The sequence below is a fragment of the Hoplias malabaricus genome, chromosome 9 (assembly GCF_029633855.1).
Source record: "Hoplias malabaricus isolate fHopMal1 chromosome 9, fHopMal1.hap1, whole genome shotgun sequence".
Lineage (NCBI taxonomy): Eukaryota > Metazoa > Chordata > Actinopteri > Characiformes > Erythrinidae > Hoplias > Hoplias malabaricus.
Window position 1 is genome coordinate 37527206 of NC_089808.1, and position 14006 is coordinate 37541211.

At 38.0% G+C, this 14006-nt stretch overlaps 1 pseudogene; it reads right to left on the reverse strand.

Moving 5' to 3' along the window:
* Positions 1 to 5018: 5018 nt before the first annotated feature.
* The window catches only part of LOC136706686 (macrophage mannose receptor 1-like), a 32055-nt pseudogene continuing 23067 nt past the window's right edge, over positions 5019 to 14006 (reverse strand).

Below are 14006 nucleotides of genomic sequence, written 5' to 3' on the forward strand. Positions count from 1 at the left end.
TTGTCCCCTCGGACTGTAGATAGCCTGCTGTGTGTGCTGCTCCTGGTGATGGTCAGGGGAACATGTCCTCAATATAGACTGATTGTGGCTAGCGACCTGTGAACTTTGCTGCTGCACTGAGGGTGGTCTATTTCCAGCTACCAGCTGCAAAATTGCTACTATTTACATTGACTGTTGATCTTGGGTATGGTGGCCATTTTAGGACATCTTCAGAGATCATCATCAAGTTTCAGTCATGCTTTAACAAGTCGTCATGTATCAGAATATAAAGTATTATAACACATTGCTTCATGTCTGTGTTATCACTATTCAATTGTCAGTTATTAGGTGTCAGATGTCGAGTATCGAATCTCAGTGTGTTTATCCAATCACAGTAGCTCCTATTTGAGTGCCAAGTCCACAATGCAGTGAGTGAAGCAGCGTTTCTGTGTTCAAATCGGATGTGAATTGGAGCATGCAAGAAACAATATTACTCCCACCATACCCACTGTGAGATGGATCCCCTGTTGGGTGTACACGTGCCTTTTGCTCCAAGGGGATTAGTCTACATTTTATTAACTCAATGAGGAAAACAAATAAAATAACATGTTTATTTCAATTCACAATTGCTTTTCTCAGAGTAAAAACACACTTAAACTACCGTCACTAAATAAATATAGTCATAAAATGCTAAAATAGGCTACATATACACAACTGCTCACTCATTCTGAAGTCTGCTTGGACTTCGGATACAACAATTTTATGTTAAAATTCCCTCAATACAACATAAGAATATTTCCAACATAACGTGTTGAGATTCTTAGAAGTCCTTTAGACTTGAAAGAAATCTTAATAAGAATTTAGGACCCAGGTCAATTTATACAGATGTAAGGTCAGAAACTTGGCAGGAGTCAGTCACCAAAGTAAAACAGCCAGTCACTGACGACCTTAATTCAGATCCAAATCTGACTGTATTTGAAAGAGCTTGCCACATTGGGAAGTTTGACATCAGCTATCCTAGAAGCTTTAGCAGTACATAGAAAAAATACTGAAACGACCAAAAGCCTACAGAGGCACAAACATTTATGTCAAAGAAGATTTCTCTGAAGCTGTACCTTTAAAAGAAATGTTGCCCTAAATACATGTGGCACATCTGAAGGGAAATACAGCACATCGCAGCTTGTTCACCCACCTGGGCAGAATGTAATGTTGCAGCCTAATTAAGGTTTGCATTGATTTTATATGTTGTAAGTGCATTTAGGAGTGCAGACAAACCTTTTTAAAAATCTGTGAAATGAAAACATAACAATTACTTTTCACTATTCCACTTAAACATAAGTAATCTTGTAACACAAGGACCTTTTACTATGTGTCCATATTTCCTAACTAATTTACAATTATGGGCATAACAAAGATATGGCTAAACCAACAAAGTCTCAGTATTTAATTTACCTGGATACTGTTCCATCCTTACTTCAGATCTGAAGTAAAACCACTTTCATTGTCTTGAGTGCTGTAATTTGGTAGTTTTTTTGGATATTGAAGCAAAAGCAGTCACACATATGAAACGATATGTAGCTATGTTTTGAGGAAAAAATTACTGAGGAAAACAAAACTGGGTATATGATGGGTCTTCAATATTGACTTCCTTCATCTGCAGTTTCACTGAACAGTTAGGTATTTTCCCCTCACAAATCAGACCAACAGAATAACATTACAATTTGAAAACACTAATTGCTATTATACAGGCATCCAGTTATAATTGTGTTTACTAAACTAATATTTTCCAGACTTTTCCATAGTAAAAACAGTGTTCCTGCAAAAAATTTAAACAAAGGAAACATTAAAAATGTTGTGAGCACATGTCGAGCTGTGCGTAGAATTATGTTGTAACTGAACAATACACAAAAAGCTTACTCTGCGTTTATTGAAAGTACAAAAGGAACTTAGTCATTTCCAGTTACACAGAATCAACTGACTAAACCATCCAGGTCAAGGATGAAAATTGCAATGAGAATGATCACAACATGTTAATACACAGAAAAATAAATTTAATAGTAACCTCCACAACATTCTTAGAAATCTGAAACAAAACTATAACGACAATACATTCCTTGAACTCAAAATTAAATGAAAGGCACATGAATTCATAGGTGGTTCTAGAATGCAGATTTATTAGATTAGAATCACTTTATTGGCCACTGTGCTTCCACACAGAGGAATTTGCACTCTGCATTTAACCCAATCCATGCAGTGAAACACACATTTACACTCACACTAGTGAACATCAGGTGTCAGTGAGCACACATACCTGGAGCATTGGGCAGCCGTAGCCACTGCACCCGAGGAGTTGGTGGTTAGGTGCCTTGGCCAAGGGCACTTCAGTTATGACCTGCCGGCTCTGGGGATCAAACCGCCAAACTTCTGGTTACAAATTCAGTTCCCTTACCACCAGGCCACGTTTGCCCCATATGTCAGAGTTAAAATTCCACAACATAAAACCAGTCATTATGAAATTGTGAACAAATTTAACCATATTTTTTGGGCAGGTTCAATGAAGTGTTTGTGCGCTGTTCTCTGCTCTTTGGTTTCACAGCTAGAACGCCACGAGACAGTAACCACCCACAAAGCTTTGTGTATGCAAAATGGCAGATTGTAGTGCGAAAGTTTCAGGAGGAGACCATCTAAATATTCCTCCACAAAAAACAAATTCTTCAGCAAATACAGCCTCTGACAAAGAGCTAGACAAGAATCAGTGGATTGTCTTTGCCAAGATTGAGAATACTTAGTGCTGCTGAAAGTCTCTAACATGACTCAGAACTTGCACTTCTTTTCCTTTCACACTAAGCTCTGAATGAAATGAAAAATATGTTTGGTGTGAGGTGCTGATGCTTTAAGCGGACTCTGGATGCAGAATGTGCTGCACCTTTTAATGGAGTCAAATTAAATTATAAACAGACTGAAGAGCAATGCTGCTGATTGGTTGGTTTCTGCCACTGCAAATTGAATTACCCAATACTGAGCACTGGTTCAAAGTTAATAATTTCACTTAATTAAAAACAACAACAAAATATTTAAATTATAAATAATTTTTTATTTTTAAATTAAAACTTATAGTAAATTATAGCATATAAAGTAAATTATAGACAATTTTGGGGCTTTTGGAAAATCTAATGTTATTGTAATTTTTTTCCTCCAAAAATAATTTAAACCATTGGCTTATTGCCCTGAATTTTGGGGACAAAAACCAGAAAAGAGATGGTCATCCATTGAATCAAACTTAGTCTAGTATATGCTTGTGCTCATAGACATTATATTCAGGATAAATGCAATTACATACTGGTTCCATTTATTAGAGGTTACAGCTCCCTTATTAAATGTAACCAGCCATATAACTCCAACAATAATTCCAGCACACTCTCTGATGCTAATAATTTGGATTACTTCATGAAAGCAGACTTAACTAGCCAATGTTAATACGCACTGCTACATCACTTAGAAGATCTCTGATATGCTATATCAACTATTTTTGCTTAATGTTTGGTTGCCCTTGCATGTACTTATTGTATGCCAACTGAAAGAGCGGAAACCAATGCTCACCTAAACCATTCAATCCATACTGTTGAAATAGTGAACAGCATTTCCAGGCAAATTCCATCTCCACAAGCATGCACTAAGCCAGCAAAAGGGAAGCGCTGGTGCCACCCAGCGAGAAAGAGAGAGACAGAGCGAGAGAGACAGAGTGAGGCCGAGCGCAAGCAAGGTCATATGTGCAGTCTTCTGCTGATAAACTGGTCATCCAATAATTTTTGATTTATCCATGCTGTCAATATCCCTGAGGATGGTCTGGTACCAGCAACATATAGTACATTACTAAAGAAATAAGGGAATGTTTCACTAAATGGAGTCACAGTTATTACAGTTCCACACTTACGAAATGAGAGCTGGGGGGGTGGGGGGTGCATTTCTGCTAGATCTCAGAGCAGTCAGAACAAAAAAAGAACAAAAGCTGTCAGAGTAAAAAAAAAAGGCAACCCAAGCAAAATGGGGGGTGGGGGAGTTTTTTTTTTTGTTTTGTTTTTTTTTTTTTTTTTTTTTGCTTGTATGAGAGAGAGAGAGAGAGAGAGAGAGAGAGAGAGAGAGAGAGAGAGAGAGACGCAAAAAACCCAGGGATAAATATTTAGACACTCAAAAAAAGAAAAGAAGGAGGAAGTACAAAAGCTCTTAGCCCTTTTACCAAATTATCGGCAGTATCTTTTGACCTGTAGTAGAGACATTAACCCAGCATGAAGCTCTTTCACCTGTCTTTTGGACATGTGTGCGACATTGAGTCTGATTAGCTCCAGGGTTGGAGTAATGTCTCTCTCTGGTGGTCAGAGATGGCCCAGCACCAGAGCCGACCATTACAGGTCAAATTCAAATAGTTAAAGACCCAATGACAAAAAATATATATATAAATATGAAATGAATATAATGAAATGAATATATAAATATAAAAATAATAGATATAAATCAAATACCTGAGTTTAAATGGGACTTTTTTCCGTATGATCTACTGAGAACATTTCAGGTCAAATCTCCCAATGTTTCCCACTAATCATTTTAGGCCTGTCCACACAAACAGCTCTATCAATTTTTACTTTGAGAAACAGTTTTTGCTTTTGCATGACAATAACAAATTGAGCTATGTCTGAGAAGTGTCAGGTTTAAAGAAACTGTGGAATAACAGCTAGTACCAAGTGTGCGATAAAGTGGGGGAAATTATATGTGAAAAATGAACATATGAACTCTGCAAGACTTCTAAAATGCAGAACTTTTATTGTTGGTAAATATATTCAGTATGTGTATCCATATTAAAATGTTTCCAGGTTTGGACAGTAGATCCTCATCCTCTCAACATGCAAAGAATAAACATTAAGAAAAAGAAAATATTTGTCTGTAAAACTAGGATAAAAGCAATATTAGTACAGTGATATTCAGTATGTGAATGTGTTAAACAATTTAATTATATAAACAATAAACACATAGTGGATTGCAGTTCATCTATTAGAGAATCTGCGGTAGATGGATGCCAATCCAGCCAGAACACACAGCAGTGCAATTACCAGCACCACAGACATAGTATTAAATTCCCCATGTGGCCCATGTGAAAAGTCAGCTATATGACAGTATTACTAGTATGACATGAAAACTTTCAAGCAAGAAAACAGACAATTACACATATAGTACTTCAGAATCATGGGTTAGATTTACAGCCATTCCTCCTAAATTTAATCTCTACCAGTTCCACTTGTGAGACAGTGAGACATAATTGTACAGTCCACACTACCAACCTGGAAGAATGAGACAGTCATATCTTTCCTCTGAATCAAAAGTCAGCCACAGCTTCTGTTCAAACCACTGGTAAACATGACATGCTTCAAGTACAACGCCACCCAGATCTTTAAAAAAACACCTGCATTGTTTAGCAATGTGATGAGTGACACTCCTGATGACAGAGCCATCACTGAGAACTCTGCACTATTTGGGAGCAATGTACAGTTTTTAGAAAGTTTATTTTAAAATGACCCTTCAGTGCAGACTAAGTAAGCAGTGTATATTACTTAAGATACATTGGTGTAGTCCATCTTTTGCTCTGCATAAATTGTTAGCCAACTTTTACTTTACCGTCTTTCCATCACAGAGCAGGTATTTGGGTGGTGGGTTATTCTGAACACTGCAATAGCATTGACCAGGTAACAGCATGTTATTGTGTTTAGCAACAGAAATGAACAATTGATGATTCCGGGTTTATGAACAACTTTCTTTGCGCGAAATGAAAACTAATATTATGTACCTAAATTATAATTACCTGTGCTCACAATTTTCATGGGTTGCAACATAACTGCAGAGAAAACAAAAGCTTTGATTAGATTTATATTTAGATCATATGTGATCACCCATTAATCGCTCGTTTAGGATCTTATTTCGTTATATCGTTTAGGAAAATTGTGTTTTCCTGTTTAAAGAAATAGATGAAAACTTGATTAGAATGCAGGCATTTCTCTCATTATCACATTGAATTACTGACAGACAAATCTACTGTCATTAACTCCTACAAACAGAATACAAAGACATTGAGACAAAGGTAGGGCCCCATGTGGTGTCAATGTACCTTTAGTTATCTTACAAATGAAAATGAAAAGGGACCTGGAGGTTGTGGGTTCGAGTCGCACTCCGGGTGACTGTCTGCGAGGAGTTTGGTGTGTTCTCCCTGTGTTTCCTCCCACTGTCCAGAAACACACGTTTTTAGGTGAACTGGTGACTCAAAAAGTGTCCATGGGTGTGAGTGAATGTGTGAGTGTGTGTCACCCTGTGAAGGACTGGTGTCCAGAGTGTGTTCCCGCCTTGCGCCCAGTAATTCCGAGTAGGCTCCAGACCCACCGCGACCCTGAACTGGATAAGTGTTAACAGACAATGAAAAACAATGCAAAAGGTTAGAAAAAAGAATGATAAAAACACAAGAGTGTGCTTAATAAGGCTAAGAAAACGATGAGGAAATACTTTATACTGAGCAAGTGTAAACACAAGGCTTACATGTGAAAATAATAAATATTTAGTTGAGTCACCGATCCTATACCGACTCTGGTTGGTGCAGGAACTGTCCATCAGCAATATGTGACTCTATGGATGAATCTGTGGATTTATGAGCTGCTAAGTAGTCTGTGGTTGCCAATGTATGATTATTCTCTTCTTGATTCTATTCTCTTCATTTCTGACTTTGCATAACACAGACTGAGAAATCTCTTGATTTTTCACTTTTCACACTATGTACAGTAGAAGACGAAAGACCTAAATTCTTTATGATCTTACCTTGAAACGTCCTGTTTGAAGACTGAGACTTTTGTATATGCTCATATTACACCATTCATATTCACATTGCAAATTTTCTATAAACTTTTCTCTTATTTTGCTCCCTTCCAACTTTTCACAGGGATCAGGGATCAAATTCAATATTTGTTTATACCGACAAACATTATGAAGTTGTTCAGGGAAAACATTCATTCATTTTCTGTAACAGCTTATCCAGTTCAGGGCTGCAGTGTGTCTGGAGCCTACCTGGAATCACTGGGTGCAAGGCAGGAACACACCTTGGAGGGGGCGCCAGTCCTTCACAGTGCAACACACACTCACACATTCACTGACTCATTCACTGAGTAGCCAGTCCACCTACCAACTGTGGAAGGAAACTGGAGCACCCGGAGGAAACCCACACAGACACAGAGAGAACTCCTAACAGACATTCCATTGGAAGACATTGCTTTGTACATTTGTCCAGTCAGAGAGAATGAACAGATCACAGAATTCTGTATGCTGAATTTTTTTAATGAATATTGAACACACACACCACTGCCTTGAAATGTACCTTTGGCTGTTTTACAGATGAATGGTGCAAGATGGTCACAGCTCTCTTTTGGCCATAAGCTGGATGTGGTTAAGGCTAAGACACAGTGAAGGCTGTCCTCATAATCCTTATAATGAGGTAATTCAATTTGGCCCATCATGTCGTACATGTTACTGTAATCCAGCACACTGTTGTCCACCCAGAGCCAGCGTCCTAAGGAGATCACACACAAAATCCTTTTAAAAAACAGTAGACTTAAGACAGCTGACTTAATAGCCTTTTCAAGATATATATATATATATATATATATCCATTTTACTAACCATTTTTTCAGATCAAATCATAGTTTGATGTTGCTGGAGCAGTCACGAATGTTACAGATGGTACAATGCAGCAGGGGTGTTGCTTATATTTCTGCTACATTTCCTTTAAAGTTTGAATGGAGGGAGTTTTCAAGGAAGCGTTCCCCTCTCCCAGCTCATCAACTAATCAACTAATCATTAAACTAAACAGTTAAAGCACTAGTCCTGTCAGAGTTGCAGATGTTATAGCAGGGAAACCACTAAAATGTGCAAAGCACAACGGCGCTCTAAAAGTAAAATGGACTTAGTCTACTTTTAGAGGCAAGTCTGGTCTTTTGAAAATGGGACTCGTGCTGGAACTCTCCATTATAATATAAATTAGGTTCCCTAATTCTTGAAATCGTTTCTTTGAAGGCTAATTCTCTTTCAGCCAATTGTCACTTTTTCTAATCCTCTGTTATTTAGACATACACAAGACATTTAAAACACATCACAATACATGGCACCTCATCAACTGTCAAAAGCATGACACAGCTGACCAGGTAACGGAAATCCATTGTTGCAAAAGAGAAATTTAATCCCTGTTGTCCACTCAGGGTTATGGTCTGTGTAACTTTTTACTATGCTTTATATGTATATACACCGAGGTTCCCTGAAAGGAAAGGAGTTATTTATTCTACTGCTAGTAGTCTTGTCTATCAGAGAATGATGAGTTCCGCACGTGAGTCTTCTCTCAGTGATTATTGCTTCTGAATTTAAAATATGAAATCCAAGCTGAAAATCCAAATTTGAAGACTGAGACAAGCTGTGAGTCTTGAGTCCCTAACTGTACAATGAGGGAAGCCTCTCTATTCATTAATGGCATTTGAAAACTGTTCTTTGATTGCAGTATTACCTGTATGGTTCTTGTAGAGGCCAATCCAGAATTGTCTATAATCATATCTAAGCTGCCTGAAGTTCATCTCCAGGAACTTAGCCTCCATTGGATCCAGAATGCTGACAAGATTTGCTCCTATTAAGAAAAATGTATCATTTTCTATAACTGTAACCAAGGCATTTAAATTTAAGTAAGTATGTAGTACATGCAAAAGTGTGAAAAAACAATAATTAGTTAATTTATCTACTTTAGTAACAAAAGATCCAATAAGTAAATATAATAATAATAATAATAATAATAATAATAATAATAAGAAGAAGAAGAAGAAGAAGAAGTAATATGTAATAAGATTACATCATTTTTTAACTTGTCTAGATCCAAAAGACAGACATGCACTTTAAGTCCACTCTTGTTTACTCTTGCCTTGGCGCCACTTGCATCAGAGAGAATCCAGGCATTAAAAATGTGTGCAAATTTTTTATTTTGAAAATGTGTTTAACGTGTTTTGGCAGTGAGGGTGGGTCTTATTTCAGCCTTTGTTAAGGTGCCTGTTTAAATATAAAGCTGCTCCAATCATCAGCTTCACTGGCCTCCTATTCACCGTCAGAATTTGGTTTATACATCAGAGGCGATTGCTCTAAGACTGCAAGGGAAGATCAGCTTCCCCTAACATGTAAAAAAAAAAAAAAAAATAAGTGATCAAATATTTTCTGTTGTGTGTACATGTCAGTAAATAAATATGCACTACAACGCACTCAACTTTTGTTCAGAATCAGCTTCTTATCACTGGTAAAGACACGGCTTTCCCGCAGATTCACAGTGCTTTAAACAGTGAGGACGCTGAGCATCCAGAGTTCAATAGCGAAGCAGCGAAGTGCAGGGAAACGAGACGAGTCATTGGATAAATGCTGGGCTTTGTCCCGCCCATCCGACGCTCAGCGTCTCTGGGGGTCTATGGGGCAGTGGGCTGGCCTCGGCTGGCCCGGGCACTCAGCTTCTGCATGATGATTGGGTGATCTGTCTGAGGCTGAATCCCTTTGTGATTCAGAGAATCAGCGATAATTTGGTGTAAAGATTCGTGGGAGCATTACATTTTCATTCTGTTCTGAGTTGAACCAGACTTTCTTAATCCTCTTATCTGCTTCTATTTCTGGTGGAGTTTTTTGTAGCTGCTTGTGTTTGGAGACTGACTTCTATCACTCTTTCTGACTTCTATCGCAGTTTCTGTCCAGCGGGTGTTGCTGAGCCCCTCCACCGTCACAAAGCACTCACAGACGGACACACTTCACATGGGCCAAGGCCGTTTAAGTAGCCTAGCTCTGCTGGCCATTGAAAGGACACTAGTCAAGTCCCTGGAAAAGATGCCTTGTTGGTACGACAGGGTCACAGATAATTTTCTTGAAAAGGAACGGAGGGAAGAATTTACGTATAAATAAACCGACACATTTTATGATGTAGGCCGAAATTGAGCTTCCCCTCCTTGAAAGACCAGCATGCGCCACTGGTATACATGTATTTATAATGTATGTGTATATATCAGTGCTTTCTGTAGTGTAAATTTCCATAGTGTGTTGTTTGGGACACAGCCTCACTGTCTAATGTTAATGTTAATCAAATGCTGTTCCACATCGTTATAACCATTATCCGTTATCTGCCGCCCTGCTCATATATGCACAGATTGAAAAGTGAGAAACTGAAGCACAATTTAATTAGTGGCCTAATTTCTGTATTTTTAATGTTGGAACATTGATGTTAATGATTTATCTGGTGTTATAATGTTAAGCTACTGATTTAATGACAAAAGTTGTTATTATTTAAATAAATTGGAAAATTGTAAACTTGTGTATGTGTATTTTATTACTATTTTTTGGGGCGATATGGTACAGGTGGGGCGTGAATTTCTTTTCGTCTGAGGTGGGGAATGATAGAAAATTTGACAAACACTGGTATACGAACAATCTACGGTCCTGATTATTTTATGGAATGGTAAAAAAAAACTAGAATTAGCATTTTTCTAACTTTCCTAGAGACAGTGGGGTTTTGGTGCTGCTGGATGTAGGACGTTATAAGATATCTTTTGAAACTGGCAGGGAACCATAAATACAGGGAATAATGGGACGACCTTTGTTTATTGTGGAAAAAGAAGCCACTTCTGTATGTAGGTTATATATATATTTTTTTAAATGTATTATATTTATATTAAATGTGTATTATTTTGCATTTGCATTGTATAACCACCCCCCCCCCCCCTCCCAGAAAAAAAAGCATGTTTAAGTTGTGTTCATGTACAACCTGATTATGGCTCTCACCTCTCTTTATACACATTTCAGAGGCTGTGGTCCATGATACCTTTCTCTTTATGAATGCATAGCAGTGCCCTCTAAAAGGCAACCATGCCATTGGCGGTTCCTCTTCAGTGTCACTGGGGCACATACCTGAATACTGAACTGGTGGAGTTGGAGCAATGTCTGTGAAGGAGATCAAGTTATTAAAAAGAGGCAGTGCACAATGATGGGAACTCAAAACGCAAATCCCTCAAGCCAAATTCAACTCTCAATTCAAATTTTGTGACTCCAGCACGAGTGCCATTGCTGTCAGAGACAATAGTAGAAGCTTTATTTTACATTTGAAAACTTTATTTTACATTTGAAGTCAGGCTGCTACTCTGCTATCATCGTGTTAGTATTGAGGCTGCTTAGTGTACAACAGTTAAAAGGAGACATTGTGTTTGTTTATTCAAATGTCTGTTTAGAACAAAATTACAAACTAATAGAAGGAGAATAAAACCCAGATACAAAGGAATGCTATCATCTTTACACTTATCACAACTTACCTTCTGATTTCTTACACAGGCTGTAATAGGTTAGATTGCACTGGGCAGTTTTCCACACTCCACCTACATCTGCATAAGCACACAGTTTATCCATCTTGGGTTCATTAGAAGACCAATACTCCATGTTCAAATGCCACTTGTCAATCCACTGGAAGTAGCCATCTGTCTGTTCATGAATATAACCAACAATTAATTTCAAAATGTCAGGGTGTAGGCCCAGTCCCATCTTTCCCTGTCACAAAGGAAAGACAGAACTGTATCCAAGGCAATTTTTAGCAACTGATAAACTTTTCTGTCAATACATTTGATGGGGTATGGTTTCAAATATAACAGTACCAGTCTGGCCTGTTTTGGTTGGGGCTCAAAATCATGTACAAGGATCAGGTTCAGTCTTGAACCTTGCCTGAACTCTTCTGTCGTTTTTCCACCAAATGGGTTCAAATGACTTCACACAGCTCGGCTCGGCACGCTTAAAGCTTGTCGCTTTTCCACTGGCAGGGCTCCCCCGTGAAATGGACCTGGTGATGTCGCAAAACCCTGTCTCTAACAGGAATTACTGGCTTTTCAAAAAAAAAAAAAAAAAAAAACAATGGCAGCGGAAAGGTTAGGCGCTGTTTACTCATCATGTAGTCGTGTGTTGTTTTTGTTTTTTGGACTGAACATGGCTCCGTGCTTCAGTTTTCACAGATCAGTTATTGCACATTTGGTTTACACTGGAAATATTTTCGTTGGCCACCCAAGGATTATTTAAACCTCTTCAAAACACCTCAAGGTAAAGTTACAAGCTGATGTTGTGAGTCCGCTAAAAATAATTGTGAATGCTGTTGTAATTTAAGAGATTTTACAAGCAGTGATTTGTGCTGGATTTGAATGAGCTCTGCATTTTGTGGTGATTGACATGGCTCTGGCCAATCAGTGCTCTGCAGGGTTAACGCACCACCATTTAGTACTTACTCAGCATGGTCAGAACCCGGAGCGAGCTGGGATTGAATACCTGCCCGGTTCCAGGTACAAGGTTTGGCTAGTGGAAAAGCTAAAGAGCCGTGCCGAGTCGAGTAGAGTTGTGTAGGTTCTATGCAGTGTAAAAGCACCATTAGTCTGTTTCCAGTGTTTCACACATTCGTCTACAGTACCTCTTCATTGTTAAGGCCAATCCACAGGGGTCTTCCAAGTTCATAGGTCTTCAGCTCAATGTAAGACTGGACAAAGACTTCTCGAATGCTGGCCAGGTTTGACCCCTCAGACTCACAATGTTGTTGTGCTTCTTTCCAAGTCAGATTTCTTTGGACAATCATGTAAAATGAATTTCCAAGCTTGATATATGTTCTGGGAACCTCTGTGGAGCTTGGTTCAATAGAAGGATCTGAAAAAAAGTATATATTTTCTTGTGAAATTGCCAATAAATTTGACGTGTCGCATGACCCTCTTCTCATTGAAAAAACAAAAGTTGGATCCAAAATGGCCGACTTCAAAATGGCCACCATGGTCACTACCCATCTTGAAAAGTTTCCCCCCTCTCATATACTAATGTGCCACAATCAGGAAGTTAATATCACCAACCATTCCCATTTTATTAAGGTGTATCCATATAAATGGCCCACCCTGTATATATATTACAAGGCATTTTTTTTAATCTACCAAACTTAAAAATGACAACAGTTGAAAAATATGCAAAAATTATTCCACAATCATTGTGTAGACTTACCAAGAGCTCGACTGCAAATGTAACCACTGGTATATTTGCAATCTTTTGTCCACCACTTTCCCAGTTCCAGTCCCCCCCTTTGTGTGCCGCCCATTACTCCACAAAGGTTATCCTAGAAAAATGTTCAATTTCAGGTACAGTGAAAATTCCCTAATTTTACAGAGCCTAGTGATGTATTAGTGGTTTTATTTAGCGATGTAAACATTGCTACTGTTGAATTACAACATCATCATCATCATCATCTCTCTCCCTGAAACTTTTACTCAACAAATTAAGAGATTCTAATCCAAATATCATAAACACTACTAATCAGTTTGTCATGTATACACACTACATATTTGTTTAATTTCCCATCGAAAAAACAAACAAACAAACAAACAAAAAATAATAGTATTTTTACATGTGATTTATCCTAAATAATCACAGAATGTCTTTGTGATTGATATGATTTAAATCAACTGCCAATCTTATATTGGTACATTCATTTTCCTATTGATGATATGCAAAATCCCAGTAACATTTGCAAAGGAAAAGCTTTAATCATGATGCTACCAATTTCATATTTTTATGGTCTCTGAGATTTTTGTTTTGCCTGACCACAGTGTAACAGTGATGGCTTATCAGGTTTAGAGTTTAGAGCCAGCCACGGGTGTGTTTCCTGTACAATGACAGAGCCTAGCATTAAACTACCGTGGTACAGTGCATTGTTAAATTAACCAATTAACCATTTCCCAAACCTGTTGTACATTAGTTTGATTTGAATCAACGTAGTCCGAACTACAAATGATTCCAGATATTTTTGTCTGATTTCACAGTGGGAAACTTGCAAAAACTCGAAAGCAGGAAAGCACATTATTAATTTAATATTTAGGCTGTAAATACCTATTCATATCATAATCACCACCACCACAAAACAACATTAGTTG